The 14,887-nt window shown below is 41.8% G+C and overlaps 1 protein-coding gene and 2 pseudogenes across 2 annotated transcripts in view; 1 reads left to right on the top strand and 2 right to left on the bottom strand.

The window, feature by feature from the left end:
- The window catches only part of TMEM192 (transmembrane protein 192), a 221,969-nt gene that overhangs the window by 137,427 nt on the left and 69,655 nt on the right, over positions 1–14,887 (bottom strand). The window lies entirely within an intron of this gene.
- Positions 5,505–5,624, bottom strand: LOC134940986 (5S ribosomal RNA; annotated as a pseudogene).
- LOC134940975 (5S ribosomal RNA) lies at positions 9,076–9,195 on the top strand (annotated as a pseudogene).

The following is a 14,887-nucleotide window of genomic DNA, read 5'->3' as shown; positions in this document are numbered from 1 at the left end:
GGAGCCGTGGACAGACCAAACGGCAATGTCTGAAATTGGTAATGACAATCCTGAATGGCAAACCTCAGGTAAGCCTGATGCGGAGGATATATGAGGACGTGTAAGTAGGCATCTTTTATGTCGACTGACACCATAACTGGAGATCACTGCTCGGAGAGATTCCATCTTGAATTTGAATTTTCTTAGGTAGAAATTGAGGGATTTTAGGTTCAGAATTGGTCTGACCGAGCCGTCCGGCTTCGGGACCACAAACAGACTCGAATAAAAGCCTTCTCCCTGTTGTGACGGGGGAACCCTGATAAGTACTTGATTTTGACACAACTTTAGTATTGCATCGCATACTACCTCCTTGTCCGGAAGAGAAGCTGATAAGGCCGATTTGAAAAATCAATGAGGGGGAACTTCTTGAAACTCTAGTTTGTACCCCTGGGACACTATTTCTAATACCCATGGGTCCAGGTCCGAACGAACCCAGAACTGACAGAAGAGTTTGAGCAGTGCCCCCACCGGTGCGGACTCCCGCAGAGGAGTCCCAGCGTCATGCGGTGGATTTGGCAGAAGCCGGGGAGGACTTCTGCTCCTGGGAACCTGCCACGGCCGGAGATCTTTTACCTTTTCCTCTTCCTCTATTAGCAAGGAAGGAATAACCTCTGCCTTTTTTGTATTTATTTGGCCGAAAGGACTGCATCTGATAGTGGTGAGCTTTCTTTTGTTGTGGAGGAACATAAGGCAGAAAAGACGACTTACCCGCGGTAGCCGTAGATACCAAATAAGCAAGGCCATCACCAAACAATACACCACCTTTATACGGTAGAGACTCCATAGCTTTTTTAGAGTCAGCATCAGCATTCCATTGATGAATCCACAATGCCTCCTAGCTGAAACAGCCATGGCATTGGCCTTTGATCCCAACAGGCCAATATCTCTCGCCGCTTCCTTTAGGTAGGCTGCAGCGTCCCTGATATAACCCAGCGTTAAAAGGATGCTATCCCTATCCAGGGTATCTATATCAGATGACAAGTTATCTGCCCACTTCTCGAGAGCACTACTCACCCACGCAGATGCAATGGTTGGTCTGAGTACTGCACCTGTGGTGACGTAAATGGATTTTAACGTATTTTCCTGTCTACGATCCGCAGGATCCTTAAGGGCTGCCGTGTCAGGAGACGGTAGAGCAACCTTTTTAGACAACCGTGATAGAGCCTTGTCCACAATGGGGGGTGACTCCCACTTTTCTCTATCCCCAGAGGGAAAGGGATACGCCACCGTAATTCTTTTGGGAATCTGAAACTTTTTGTCAGGATTTTCCCACAGCTTTTCAAAAAGAGTATTCAGTTCATGAGAGGGAGGAAACGTTACCTCAGGTTTCTTTCCCTTATTACATACAGACCCTTTTATCAGGAACAGTAGGGTCCTCAGTGATATGAAATACGTCTTATCGCCACAATCATGTACTGAATGCTCTTTGCCAATTTTGGGTCTAATCTGGTATCGCTATAGTCGACACTGAAGTCAGTGTCCGTGTCGGTATCTGTTTCTGCCAACTGAGCAAACGAACGCTTATGTGACCCCGAGGGGGTCTGGACTTGTGATAACACAACCTCCACAGATTTCTTCCATGCCTGGTTTTGAGACTCAGATTTATCTAATCTCTTACTAATAAGAGCCACATTAGCATTCAAAGCATTCAACACATTTACCCAATTAGGAGTCGGCGGTGCCGACAGGGTCACTCCCACAGCCGTTACTGTCCCTAATACAGTCTCCTCCTGGGAAGTGCACTCAGACTCAGACATGCCGACACACGTGTACCGACACGTACAGACACACTGGGCATATAGGGGACAGACCCACAGTAAAGCCTGTCAGAGAAACACAAAGGGAGTTTGCCAGCTCACAACACAGCGCTTATCCCGGTTCTGAAACTCATATATTGCCTCAGACCTGTAGCGCTTATATAATTTACTTATTTAGCACCAAATTAACTGTGCCCCCCCCCCCCCCCCCGTTTTGCACCCTGTTACTTGTACAGCAGTGTTGAGGAAGGACCAGCATCTCTGCAGCTCCGTGGAGAGAAAATGGCGCTCAGTAGAGCTGTGAGGGCTATGCCCCACCCCCTTAATGGCGCGCTTCAGCCCGCTATTTTTTAACATATTTATACTGGCGGGGGTTAGGATTTAGGGACTAGGCACTTATACCACTTTGCCAGTCTCATATGATGTTTATATATGCTGCCCAGGGAGCCGCCCCCCCGCGCCCTGCACCCTGTAGTGCCGCTGTGTGTGGGAGCATGGCGCGCAGCGCGATCGCTGTGCGGTGCCTCAGAAGCCGTCAATGAAGTCTTCTGTTCTTCTTCTACTCACCTGTCTTCTGACTTCTGGCTCTGCAAGGGGGGTGACGGCGGGCTCTGGGAATGAACTCCTAGGCGTACCTAGTGTTCCAAACCCTCAGGAGCTAATGGTGTCCTGTAGCCAAGAAGCAGAGCCTTTAACTCACTGGAAGCAGGTCTGACTTCTCTCCCCTAAGTCCCACGAAGCAGGGTGTCTGTTGCCAGCAGTCTCCCTGAAAATAAAAAACATAACATAAGTCTTTTTCAGAGAAACTCAGTAGAGCTCCTTAGAGTGCATCCAGTCTGCCTGGGCACAATTCTAAAACTGGAGTCTGGAGGAGGGGCATAGAGGGAGTAGCCAGTTCACACCCCTTCGAAAAAGTCTTAAAGTGCCCATGTCTCCTGCGGATCCCGTCTATACCCCATGGTTCTTGAAGTGACCCCAGCATCCTCTAGGACGTATGAGAAAAAAAATGTTCTCCCCCCAAACATCGAAACATCGTTTGGGAACATCACAACCATCGGAACATCGGTTACATCGCGACTATCGCGGCTTTCATTTTGAAAGCCGGGATAGCCTGCAGGTATGCAGGGGAGGTCTGGGGGTGGCTTTGGAGGGTTCATTTCCTCTCTCCAGTGGCTGCCATTGTCTGCAGCCGCTGGAGGGGGGGGATCCTGCCGTGCTGACCGATCAGCAGTGATCGGCAGCATGGCAGACACACGGGGAGAGTGCAGGGAGGCAGCGGAGAGAAGTTTATCTTCCCTGCCGCTGCTAACACTGTCTATCCGACTGGTCGCATCCTGTGCGACCAGGTCAGAAAGAGCACTTGCAGGCATGGTCGCACCTGATGCGACCATGCCAGGCAAGTGGTTAATAGAAAGCAGGGATACAGGTTTAAACCATTTTTTTTATTTTAAAACACTTTTTTATTATGCTTAGACTACAGGCACAGCACCATAACATCTTTTGTTATTATTCAATGGCGGAATATAATGAAGTCAGAGTTTGGCAGCCATGCGGGATGCCAACCAAACTCTGACATTTTTTTTAAAGGACAATCTTGTACAAGGCTTTATAAACCATGCCTTGTACATGACTGGTCCTTTAAAAAAAAAAAAAAAAATCAGAGTTTGGCCGGCATCCCGCATGACCATTGCACTCGGATTTCATTACATCATGCCCAAAATGTTTAATGCCAGTGGCATGCCCAGTACTGATGTAAATTTGAGAAGTCTTCATGTAAGTAAATATTAATCCATGGTTCTTGGGGTAACCGAGGAGCACCCGTAGCAGATGCACTGAAAAGTGACAGGACCATTTTTGTGGTTTATTAAATTGTACACACTTGAGGTGCAATCCAGATTTTGACGTTTGCCCGTTATCGTTCACGCACCGCAATCCACGCATCGGTAATGATGTCATTATGTCAGCCCCGTTTTCATCCCCTTAAGGGAGGTTTATAAAAATTCTAATTACATAGTTTTCCTATTTCCCACCTGAAAAATACCTATGTTGCATTTCAACCTAACATAGCGGGAAGTAAAAGAACTAGTGATGAATCAGTGAGTGAGGGCTTTCATAATATTATATATATATATATATATATATATATATATATATGTAAACAATATGAGTAAAGCGCCACATGTGGGGGAAAACAACACCTGAAATTAAATATACTTATATGTAAAAAACACTCCCTTATGAGTAATAGGGTGTCAGCCGTCCCCTAAACAGTTTTACAGCATTGGTGAGATGCTGTATAAGATTAGATAAGTATGGGTAGATAGGGGTGATGGCGACCAGCTGGTGTTTTTATATACCACAATACTTAGCGGACTAGTATCATAAATAGAGGACTGGATTAAGGAAAAAACTCCTTTTTATGTAAAAGAGAAATAACAATTTATTTTATCAATAAAAAATATATATATATATTTTACACTTGCTTTTCTAAAAGATACATATAAAACCGATTCCTCTACAGATATAAAAAATGTATTAAAACGGATTATATAGTAAAAAGCAATTGTATAGAATATTTTAAGACATAAAATGGAAAGAGATAAAAATGTTTTTTTTTTTAAATTTTGTAGTTAGTAAAAAGCAGCTTAACTTAGGGTGGAAGGTCATACAGGAGATCCCAACGCGTTTCGTCTATCTGACTTCATCAAGGGGTAGTGACTGAATGATCCCAGTGGGCTTAAATACCCACTGATAAGGAGCTACTGGTTATGACATCACTTCCTGTCTGTTATTGATGAGAAGATGTATTTTACATACAATTTATATTAAAACATAAAAAACAATGATGGAGCAGTATAATGAATGACATGGAGAGGCTTCCCATGTTTTTAGTGCAAAAACGAGTATTATAACTTTGTTTTAACCGTTTAAATGAGTAGTTTGTGTTAAAAGGCGCACTTCCGCCACACTTCCGGTTTCGGCGGGACTCCAGTGCGCATGCGCAGATGCCCCACTTCCGGTTTCGCGTCTCCGGAGTGCGCATGTGCAGACGCCGCACTTCCGGTTTTCGCGTCTCATTCACTGTGGGTGTTCGGGACTTCATGCCCCACTTCCGTTCTGACAGTTCAGACGTTTCTAGTCCCCACTTCCGGTTTGTAAGTCCGGAGTCACATGATGCTTGATCTTCTTGTGAGGGTGTTTGGGAGAGTTCTATGTTTGAGCGGTGGCCATTTTATTGAAGTCCCTATACGCGGACAAGTATTCTCCATACATATTTCCCATTGACATGAAATAAACGGAAATAAACATTCGTTAGTATCAATGTACTTTAGGTATTGTCAATAAAGAATCATGATACATTTCTTGCGTGGATTGTGTCCACTGTCCACTCTTATATGTGAGGCATAGTATTAGATTAATAAATGGCATTTTTCTTATAAAAAATGGCAGAAGGAAAAACGGACTTTATAATCTAGTTAAAATGTCATATGTTATTTATAAGCAGATTATGGATATTTTTTATATCATATATACATAACAGGTGCAACTGTGAGGATATCTATATTTACTAGTGCATATATTTAAACATCATATATGTGCTTTTGATGACAATTAGTGATCTGTGCTTAATTATGTGCTCAATTGGTAGGAGAATCATACGTATTGCATAAGTAAACATGTTTAGACACTTTCGAGTTTTTAAACCATTTTTTACAGTACTTTATCTTCCCAGGGGGTCACCCTCTTGGTACTGTTAAAGCCCAACACTGCTTAGCTTCCAAGATCGGACGGGCTTGGGCGTGGAGCCAGTGTGGTATGACTGTATCTTATTGGTTATGATAAACACACTCATTTCTGTGTCAAAATGTTTTTATTTTCATGCTCACGTATACATTAGTTTAGTGTTGTAACAGTCGTGAAATAAAATATGAAGATATCAATGACCTTATAGGAAGGGGGCAATTTCATAGCCCTCATTAAATCCTGCCGGGTGCATCGTGTTGAGCTGGTAAATCCAAAACATTTCTCTTTGGGACAGTTTATTCGCCAAGTCTCCGCCTCTTTCTCCAATTTGTACATGTTCTATTGCTTTAAACGATAGGTCTTCTGGGTTTGATTTATGTTCCAAAAGGAAATGTCTGTAGATGAGGTGGGTATCGAGCTTGTTTTTGATGCTCCTGATGTGTTCCTGAATTCTTATTTTGAGTATGCGCTTCGTTTTCCCCACATACTTCTTCTTGCATGTGCACTCCAATAAATAGATGACTGAGCTGCTGTTGCAATTGAGAAATTCCTTAATCTTGAATTCTTTAGCATTTCCGGAGTCAGAGAAAGTTTTCCTGTTTGGGTTTAAGAATTTGCAGATGTTGCATCGTCCGCATTTGAAAGATCCCGTGCACTTCATAAATGTTTGGGAGGTTTTTTCTTTGTTGGTGTTGCATAACATACTTGGTGCAAGGTGGTCTTTGAGACTTTTGGATTTGCGGAATACTATCTGTGGTTTTTCCGGCAGGATTTCCTTTAGTACAGGATCCATGAGCAGGATTTTCCAATGTTCCCTGAGGGATGTTTTAATATGATTCTCATGTTGGTTAAATGTGGTAATGAATGCAGTTGACTCCTTCGGGGCTTCCTTCTTTTTGTATTCTAGAAGGTCTTCTCTTTTTAGGGTGTTTGTTCTTACAGTAGCTTTGTCCAGTATTGATTTCGGGTATGACTTATCCTCAAAGCGTTTTCTGTAGATGGCTACCTGTTCATTGCAGTCCTCTTTCCTGCTACAGTTCCGTTTTATTCTATGGAACTGAGAATAAGGGATGTTATCCTTCCATGTTTTTGCGTGGCTGCTTTGATAATGTAGGTAGCTATTTTTGTCTACCCCTTTGATGAAGTTCCTGGTTACCACTGATGAGCCTTCGCCTATTAGTACAAGGTCCAAGTACTCTATAGAGGTTTTACTTGTATTGTACGTAAAGGTAAGATTCATATCATTGGTTTTTAAAAGATTAAAAAATTCCATAAAAAGTTCCAGACTGCCATCCCATATTATTAAAATGTCATCAATATAGCGTTTGTATAAAATCACATTATTTTTGTAAAATCGAGTATTGTACACATGAAGTTCCTCCCATTGTCCCATAAATAGGTTTGCGAAACTCGGTGCAAATATCGTACCCATCGCGGTCCCACAGCGTTGAAGATAAAAGCTCTCTAAGAATTTAAAATAATTTCGGCTTAAGATAAAATTCATCACATCACAGATAAAAGATCTTTGTGTAATTGTGAGGGTGGGGTCTTTGTCTAAAAACTCCTTGCAAGCCTTAATACCTTTAGAATGCTCGATGCACGTATACAGGGACCGGACATCTAAAGTAATCCATAAAAAGGTGTCCTTCCATTCAACTGATTTCATCAGGTTCAATACCATAGTGGTGTCTTTAAGGTAAGAAGGTAATTCCTTGACATATGGGTTTAAGAAGACATCCACATATTCAGATAGTTTCGATGTTAGGGAGTCAATACCAGCGACAATAGGTCTCCCTGGGGGATTCAAGAGGTTTTTATGAATCTTCGGTAAATAGTAGAAAATGGGGGTAATAGGACTAGATTGCATTAGGAATTGGAATTCTTCCTTTGTGATACTTCCATTCCGGAGTCCTTGTGTGAGGAGTGATCTCAACTCTTCTATATAGGCATCCTTGGGATCATTCTGTAGTAGTTCATAGGATGTGGTATCTCCTAATAGACGATGAGCTTCTTTCACATAGTTGTCTCGATCCAGAATAACTAGTCCTCCCCCTTTATCAGCCGGTTTTATCACTATTTCCGAATTTTTCTGTAGTTTCTTGAGTGCCTCTTTTTCTCTATTAGTGAGATTTTTTGTGGCCACTGGTGCAAGATTGGTGTCGCATAAATCTTTTTTCACCAAATCATAAAATATACTGATATGGTTGCCTTTAGATTCGATCGGATAGTATTTCGATTTGCGTTTCAACCCAGACCTTGATGCTTCCTCATAGTTCGTGATGATGGCATTGTCCTTACGTGCAAAATGTCTTTTGAGTGTAAGCTTACGGATAAATTTGTTTAGGTCTATAAATGTCTCAAATTTATTCAATTTTTCTGTGGGTGCGAATGATAAACCTTTACTTAATAATGAAGTTTCATAATTTGTTAGTGCATGTTTCGAAATGTTGAAGATGCCCTGCTCCTCAGGGACTAGTGCTGTACATTCCTCCTTTTGGTGTTGTATTCTTTCCCTCCTGCCGCCCCGTTTTCCTCTTCTTCTGCATGGGGCCTTTTTAAAGGGGATGCATGTGTTGATTCTTCTTGTAATGTGCCTCTCAACGTATTTTTTGGGCGTGCTCCTAGGCGTGGTGATAAAAAAACTTTTTCGTCTGTTGATCCTAATCTTCGTAGAGTAGAATATTTATTTTGTGTCTTGATCTTTTGTGTATGGTGAGAATCCTTTCTGGTGTTAGATCTGCCTCTGTGTGGTACCGTTTTCCACACTTGGTTCCCACGATTATGTGTATTCGTAGCGGTAAATCTGCTCCAATTCTTTGTTTTACCATTGTCATAGTCCTCTTTGTCACGAAGAAACTTTTTTTCTTTACCCCGTATGACTTCTTCAAAAGTCTCAAAGACCACCTTGCACCAAGTATGTTATGCAACACCAACAAAGAAAAAACCTCCCAAACATTTATGAAGTGCACGGGATCTTTCAAATGCGGACGATGCAACATCTGCAAATTCTTAAACCCAAACAGGAAAACTTTCTCTGACTCCGGAAATGCTAAAGAATTCAAGATTAAGGAATTTCTCAATTGCAACAGCAGCTCAGTCATCTATTTATTGGAGTGCACATGCAAGAAGAAGTATGTGGGGAAAACGAAGCGCATACTCAAAATAAGAATTCAGGAACACATCAGGAGCATCAAAAACAAGCTCGATACCCACCTCATCTACAGACATTTCCTTTTGGAACATAAATCAAACCCAGAAGACCTATCGTTTAAAGCAATAGAACATGTACAAATTGGAGAAAGAGGCGGAGACTTGGCGAATAAACTGTCCCAAAGAGAAATGTTTTGGATTTACCAGCTCAACACGATGCACCCGGCAGGATTTAATGAGGGCTATGAAATTGCCCCCTTCCTATAAGGTCATTGATATCTTCATATTTTATTTCACGACTGTTACAACACTAAACTAATGTATACGTGAGCATGAAAATAAAAACATTTTGACACAGAAATGAGTGTGTTTATCATAACCAATAAGATACAGTCATACCACACTGGCTCCACGCCCAAGCCCGTCCGATCTTGGAAGCTAAGCAGTGTTGGGCTTTAACAGTACCAAGAGGGTGACCCCCTGGGAAGATAAAGTACTGTAAAAAATGGTTTAAAAACTCGAAAGTGTCTAAACATGTTTACTTATGCAATACGTATGATTCTCCTACCAATTGAGCACATAATTAAGCACAGATCACTAATTGTCATCAAAAGCACATATATGATGTTTAAATATATGCACTAGTAAATATAGATATCCTCACAGTTGCACCTGTTATGTATATATGATATAAAAAATATCCATAATCTGCTTATAAATAACATATGACATTTTAACTAGATTATAAAGTCCGTTTTTCCTTCTGCCATTTTTTATAAGAAAAATGCCATTTATTAATCTAATACTATGCCTCACATATAAGAGTGGACAGTGGACACAATCCACGCAAGAAATGTATCATGATTCTTTATTGACAATACCTAAAGTACATTGATACTAACGAATGTTTATTTCCGTTTATTTCATGTCAATGGGAAATATGTATGGAGAATACTTGTCCGCGTATAGGGACTTCAATAAAATGGCCACCGCTCAAACATAGAACTCTCCCAAACACCCTCACAAGAAGATCAAGCATCATGTGACTCCGGACTTACAAACCGGAAGTGGGGACTAGAAACGTCTGAACTGTCAGAACGGAAGTGGGGCATGAAGTCCCGAACACCCACAGTGAATGAGACGCGAAAACCGGAAGTGCGGCGTCTGCACATGCGCACTCCGGAGACGCGAAACCGGAAGTGGGGCATCTGCGCATGCGCACTGGAGTCCCGCCGAAACCGGAAGTGTGGCGGAAGTGCGCCTTTTAACACAAACTACTCATTTAAACTGTTAAAACAAAGTTATAATACTCGTTTTTGCACTAAAAACATGGGAAGCCTCTCCATGTCATTCATTATACTGCTCCATCATTGTTTTTTATGTTTTAATATAAATTGTATGTAAAATACATCTTCTCATCAATAACAGACAGGAAGTGATGTCATAACCAGTAGCTCCTCATCAGTGGGTATTTAAGCCCACTGGGATCATTCAGTCACTACCCCTTGATGAAGTCAGATAGACGAAACGCGTTGGGATCTCCTGTATGACCTTCCACCCTAAGTTAAGCTGCTTTTTACTAACTACAAAATTTTTAAAAAAAAACATTTTTATCTCTTTCCATTTTAGGTCTTAAAATATTCTATACAATTGCTTTTTACTATATAATCCGTTTTAATACATTTTTTATATCTGTAGAGGAATCGGTTTTATATGTATCTTTTAGAAAAGCAAGTGTAAAATATATATATATATTTTTTATTGATAAAATAAATTGTTATTTCTCTTTTACATAAAAAGGAGTTTTTTCCTTAATCCAGTCCTCTATTTATGATACTAGTCCGCTAAGTATTGTGGTATATAAAAACACCAGCTGGTCGCCATCACCCCTATCTACCCATACTTTATATATATATATATATATATATATATATATATATATATATATATATATATATATATATATATAATATTATATATATATATATATATATATATATATATATATAATATTATATATATATATATATATAATATTATATATATATATATATATATATACATATATATATATATACATATACATATATACATACATATATATATATATACACATACATACATATTACATATATATATATATATATATATATATATATACACACACATACATACATACATACATACATACATACATACATACATACACACACACACTGCTCAAAAAAAGGGAACACTAACATAACACATCCTAGATCTGAATGAATGAAATATTCTTATTAAATACTTTGTTCTTTACATAGTTGAATGTGCGGACAACAAAATCACACAAAAATGATCAATGGAAATCAAATTTATTAACCCATTGAGGTCTGGATTTGGAGTCACCCTCAAAAGTAAAGTGGAAAACACACTACAGGCTGATCCAACTTTGATGTAATGTCCTTAAAACAAGTCAAAATGAGGCTCAGTAGTGTGTGTGGCCTCCACGTGCCTGTATGACCTCCCTACAACGCCTGGGCATGCTCCTGATGAGGTGGCGGATGGTCTCCTGAGGGATCTCCTCCCAGACCTGTACTAAAGCATCCGCCAACTCCTGGACAGTCTATGGTGCAACGTGGCGTTGGTGGATGGAGCGAGACATGATGTCCCAGATGTGCTCAATTGGATTCAGGTCTGGGGAACGGGCAGGCCAGACCATAGCATCAATGCCTTTGTTTTGCAGGAACTGCTGACACACTCCAGCCACATGAGGTCTAGCATTGTCTTGCATTAGGAGGAACCCAGGGCCAATCGCACCAGCATATGGTCTCACAAGAGGTCAGAGGATCTCATCTCGGTACCTAATGGCAGTCAGGCTACCTCTGGCGAGCACATGGAGGGCTGTGCGGCCCCCCAAAGAAATGCCACCCACACCATTACTGACCCACTGCCAAACCGGTCATGCTGGAGGATCTTGCAGGCAGCAGAACGTTCTACTTGGCGTCTCCAGACTCTGTCACGTCTGTCACATGTGCTCAGTGAGAACCTGCTTTCATCTGTGAAGAGCACAGGGCGCCAGTGGCGAATTTGCCAATCTTGGTGTTCTCTGGCAAATGCCAAACGTCCTGCACGGTGTTGGGCTGTAAGCACAACCCCCACCTGTGGACGTCGGGCCCTCATACCACCCTCATGGAGTATTTTTCTGATCGTTTGAGTAGACACATGCACATTTGTGGCTTGCTGGAGGTCATTTTGCAGGGCTCTGGCAGTGCTCCTCCTGTTCCTCCTTGCACAAAGGCGGAGGTAGCGGTCCTGCTGCTGGGTTGTTGTCCTCCTACGGCCTCCTCCACGTCTCCTGATGTACTGGCCTGTCTCCTGGTAGCGCCTCCATGCTCTGGACACTACGCTGACAGACACAGCAAACCTTCTTGCCACAGCTCGCATTGATGTGCCATCCTGGATGAGCTGCACTAACTGAGCCACTTGTGTGGGTTGTAGACTCCGTCTCATGCTACCACTGGAGTGAAAGCACCGCCAGCTTTCAAAAGTGACCAAAACATCAGCCAGAAAGCATAGGAGCCGAGAAGTGGTCTGTGGTCACCACCTGCAGAACAACTCCTTTATTGGGGGTGTCTTGCTAATTGCCTATAATTTCCACCTGTTGTCTATTCCATTTGCACAACAGCATGTGAAATTGATTGTCAATCAGTGTTGCTTCCTACGTGGACAGTTTGATTTCACAGAAGTGTGATTGACTTGGAGTTACATTGCGTTGTATATTTTATCACACACAGTATATGTACATACATACACACAAACTATAGATGTATGTATGTTTCTCTGAAAAGTACTTTTGCATTTTCCATTTTGTATTACTATTCAGATGTATTTAATTATAATAAGCAATAAGTAGGTCTAATGCTTAACATTAACTTGTTGTTCTTATTTACCATTTCATCTATTTCTGTGTACTTTATATGTATTAATATGTTTAGTCTATCTACTTATATTCAGATGTAAAAAAATTGGTTTACTGAAATATGTAAAATAAATAAATCAAAGCCCAATAACATGGTTAGAAAGCCTCAAAACATGTTTGATCAAGGTTTCTAATACATGATTAATTTTTTCATTAAAACATTTATGTAAAAACAAAACAAAAAAAAAGTTTTTTTTCTACCCTGATAAAAAGATTCCCACACATTCAATTGTCACATTTGTTTTATATATATTGACAAACATTTGAACACATTTTTTATATTTGTAATATGATCACGTGGGAGGTGGGAAACCGAGCATGTGCAAGTCACATCATATCCAGCATTTAATAACCTCCACTAGTCAGTGCAAGTGAACATAGTATAATTGATGTTAATGCCTTCTACTGGAGAAATGTACTATATAAAATAGGATTTTGGTACCTACCGGTAAATCCTTTTCTCTTAGTCCGTAGAGGATGCTGGGGACTCCAAAAGGACCATGGGGTATAGACGGATCCGCAGGAGGCTGGGCACACTATAAAGACTTAAACTGGGTGTGAACTGGCTCCTCCCTCCTCCAGACCTCAGTTAGAAAACTGTGCCCAGGAGAGATGGACAATTTCGAGGAAAGAATTTATTATTATAAACACGGTGAGTGTCATACCAGCTCACACCGCAAACACACCGTAGAACGTGGCATTCAGTAGAATACCAGCCAACGGCATGAACAAACACAGCCACATGCTGAGAGAATATGTAACACAACCCGTGTGTCCACAGAAGCAAAAATAAGACCCCGCATGCTATATCATGACCAACGGTAGCAACCGGCTGACAGAGAAGACACACCACCTGGGTGCAACCAAAAGCAATAACTGCAGATACCGTACGCACCGGGACGGGCGCCCAGCATCCTCTACGGACTAAGAGAAAAGGATTAACCGGTAGGTACCAAAATCCTATTTTCTCATACGTCCTAGAGGATGCTGGGGACTCCAAAAGGACCATGGGGTTTATACCAAAGCTCCAAAACGGGCGGGAGAGTGCGGACGACTCTGCAGCACCGAATGAGCAAACATAAGGTCCCCAAAAATCAGGGTATCAAACTTGTAGAGCATAGCAAAAGCATTTTACCCCGACCAAGAATTCGCTCGGCAAAGTTGAACCGCCGAGACTCCTCGGGCATCCGCCCAAGAAAAGCCCATCTTCCCAAAAGAAGAAACCTCCACCGACCTCGGTGACGGCAAAGCAGCCGTAGAACGAACATGCCAAACCGCATCACAGATTCAGCATGTAACTGACTGCATAAAGCAGTCTCCCAAATCAAGCTGGGAACATACCAGACAAACAGGGCCTCTGTTTCTCCAAACTGAGCCAAATGGATGACCTACATACTCAAATCCCTGGCTAGATCAAGGGAATTTGAACCAGCTAATGCCTAAGTAACCCCCGGCATCAAAATAGGCCGATTTCTGCGAAACCCAGAAACCACTCTTGGTATAACTACCAACCGAGTACTCAATTCCTCTCTATCCACCTGAAAGATCAAACAAGGCTCTTGTGAAACAAAACCACCACTTCAGACACCCGCCTTGCGGACGTCAAAGCCAATAGCCTGACCACTTTCCAAGAGAGAAATTTCGTAAAGAAACTTATTAGGCTTGCCTCCACATCGGCTTGTAAAGTATGGATAAGCACGACCTAGTTGAAAGTCCTCAATAGGAGCCTTCCTGGATACACACCGACACCCCTAATTACTCCAACAACGGTGGTAACGCTGTGCCGTCAGTTCTTTCCTAGCCTGAAGAACTGAAGAAACTACCTCACTGGGAACACCTGTTCGGCTTAGGATCTGACATTCAACCGCCCCGCCGTCAGACGCAGCTGCGGTAAGTCCTGATACACGCCCTGATCTTGTTGTAACATTATCTCACGTAAAGGATAAGGGCAGTAATTTTCTATGAGTAAACCATGAAAACTAGATAGCCAACTCTCGCTGGCTAGACCGGATTTAAGAGGATCATCGGAACCTTCGATCATCTTACGCTTACCACTGTCAGAAAAGTGAAAGCGGGGAGGCCACCTAGACCGACTAAAAACACCCACGGTGTCACGAGAATGTCCACTGTTATATCTTGAGTGTCCCTTAACCTGGAACAATCTCCTCGAGGGCTCTCGCTGAGGCGAGACGCCAACATGTCCAATTGCGACACTCCACAAAGACTTGACACGTCT

This window comes from Pseudophryne corroboree, chromosome 1 (genome assembly GCF_028390025.1).
Source record: "Pseudophryne corroboree isolate aPseCor3 chromosome 1, aPseCor3.hap2, whole genome shotgun sequence".
Classification (NCBI taxonomy): domain Eukaryota; kingdom Metazoa; phylum Chordata; class Amphibia; order Anura; family Myobatrachidae; genus Pseudophryne; species Pseudophryne corroboree.
Note: the sequence above shows the minus strand (reverse complement) of the source record. Positions and strands in the feature narration are given on the sequence as shown.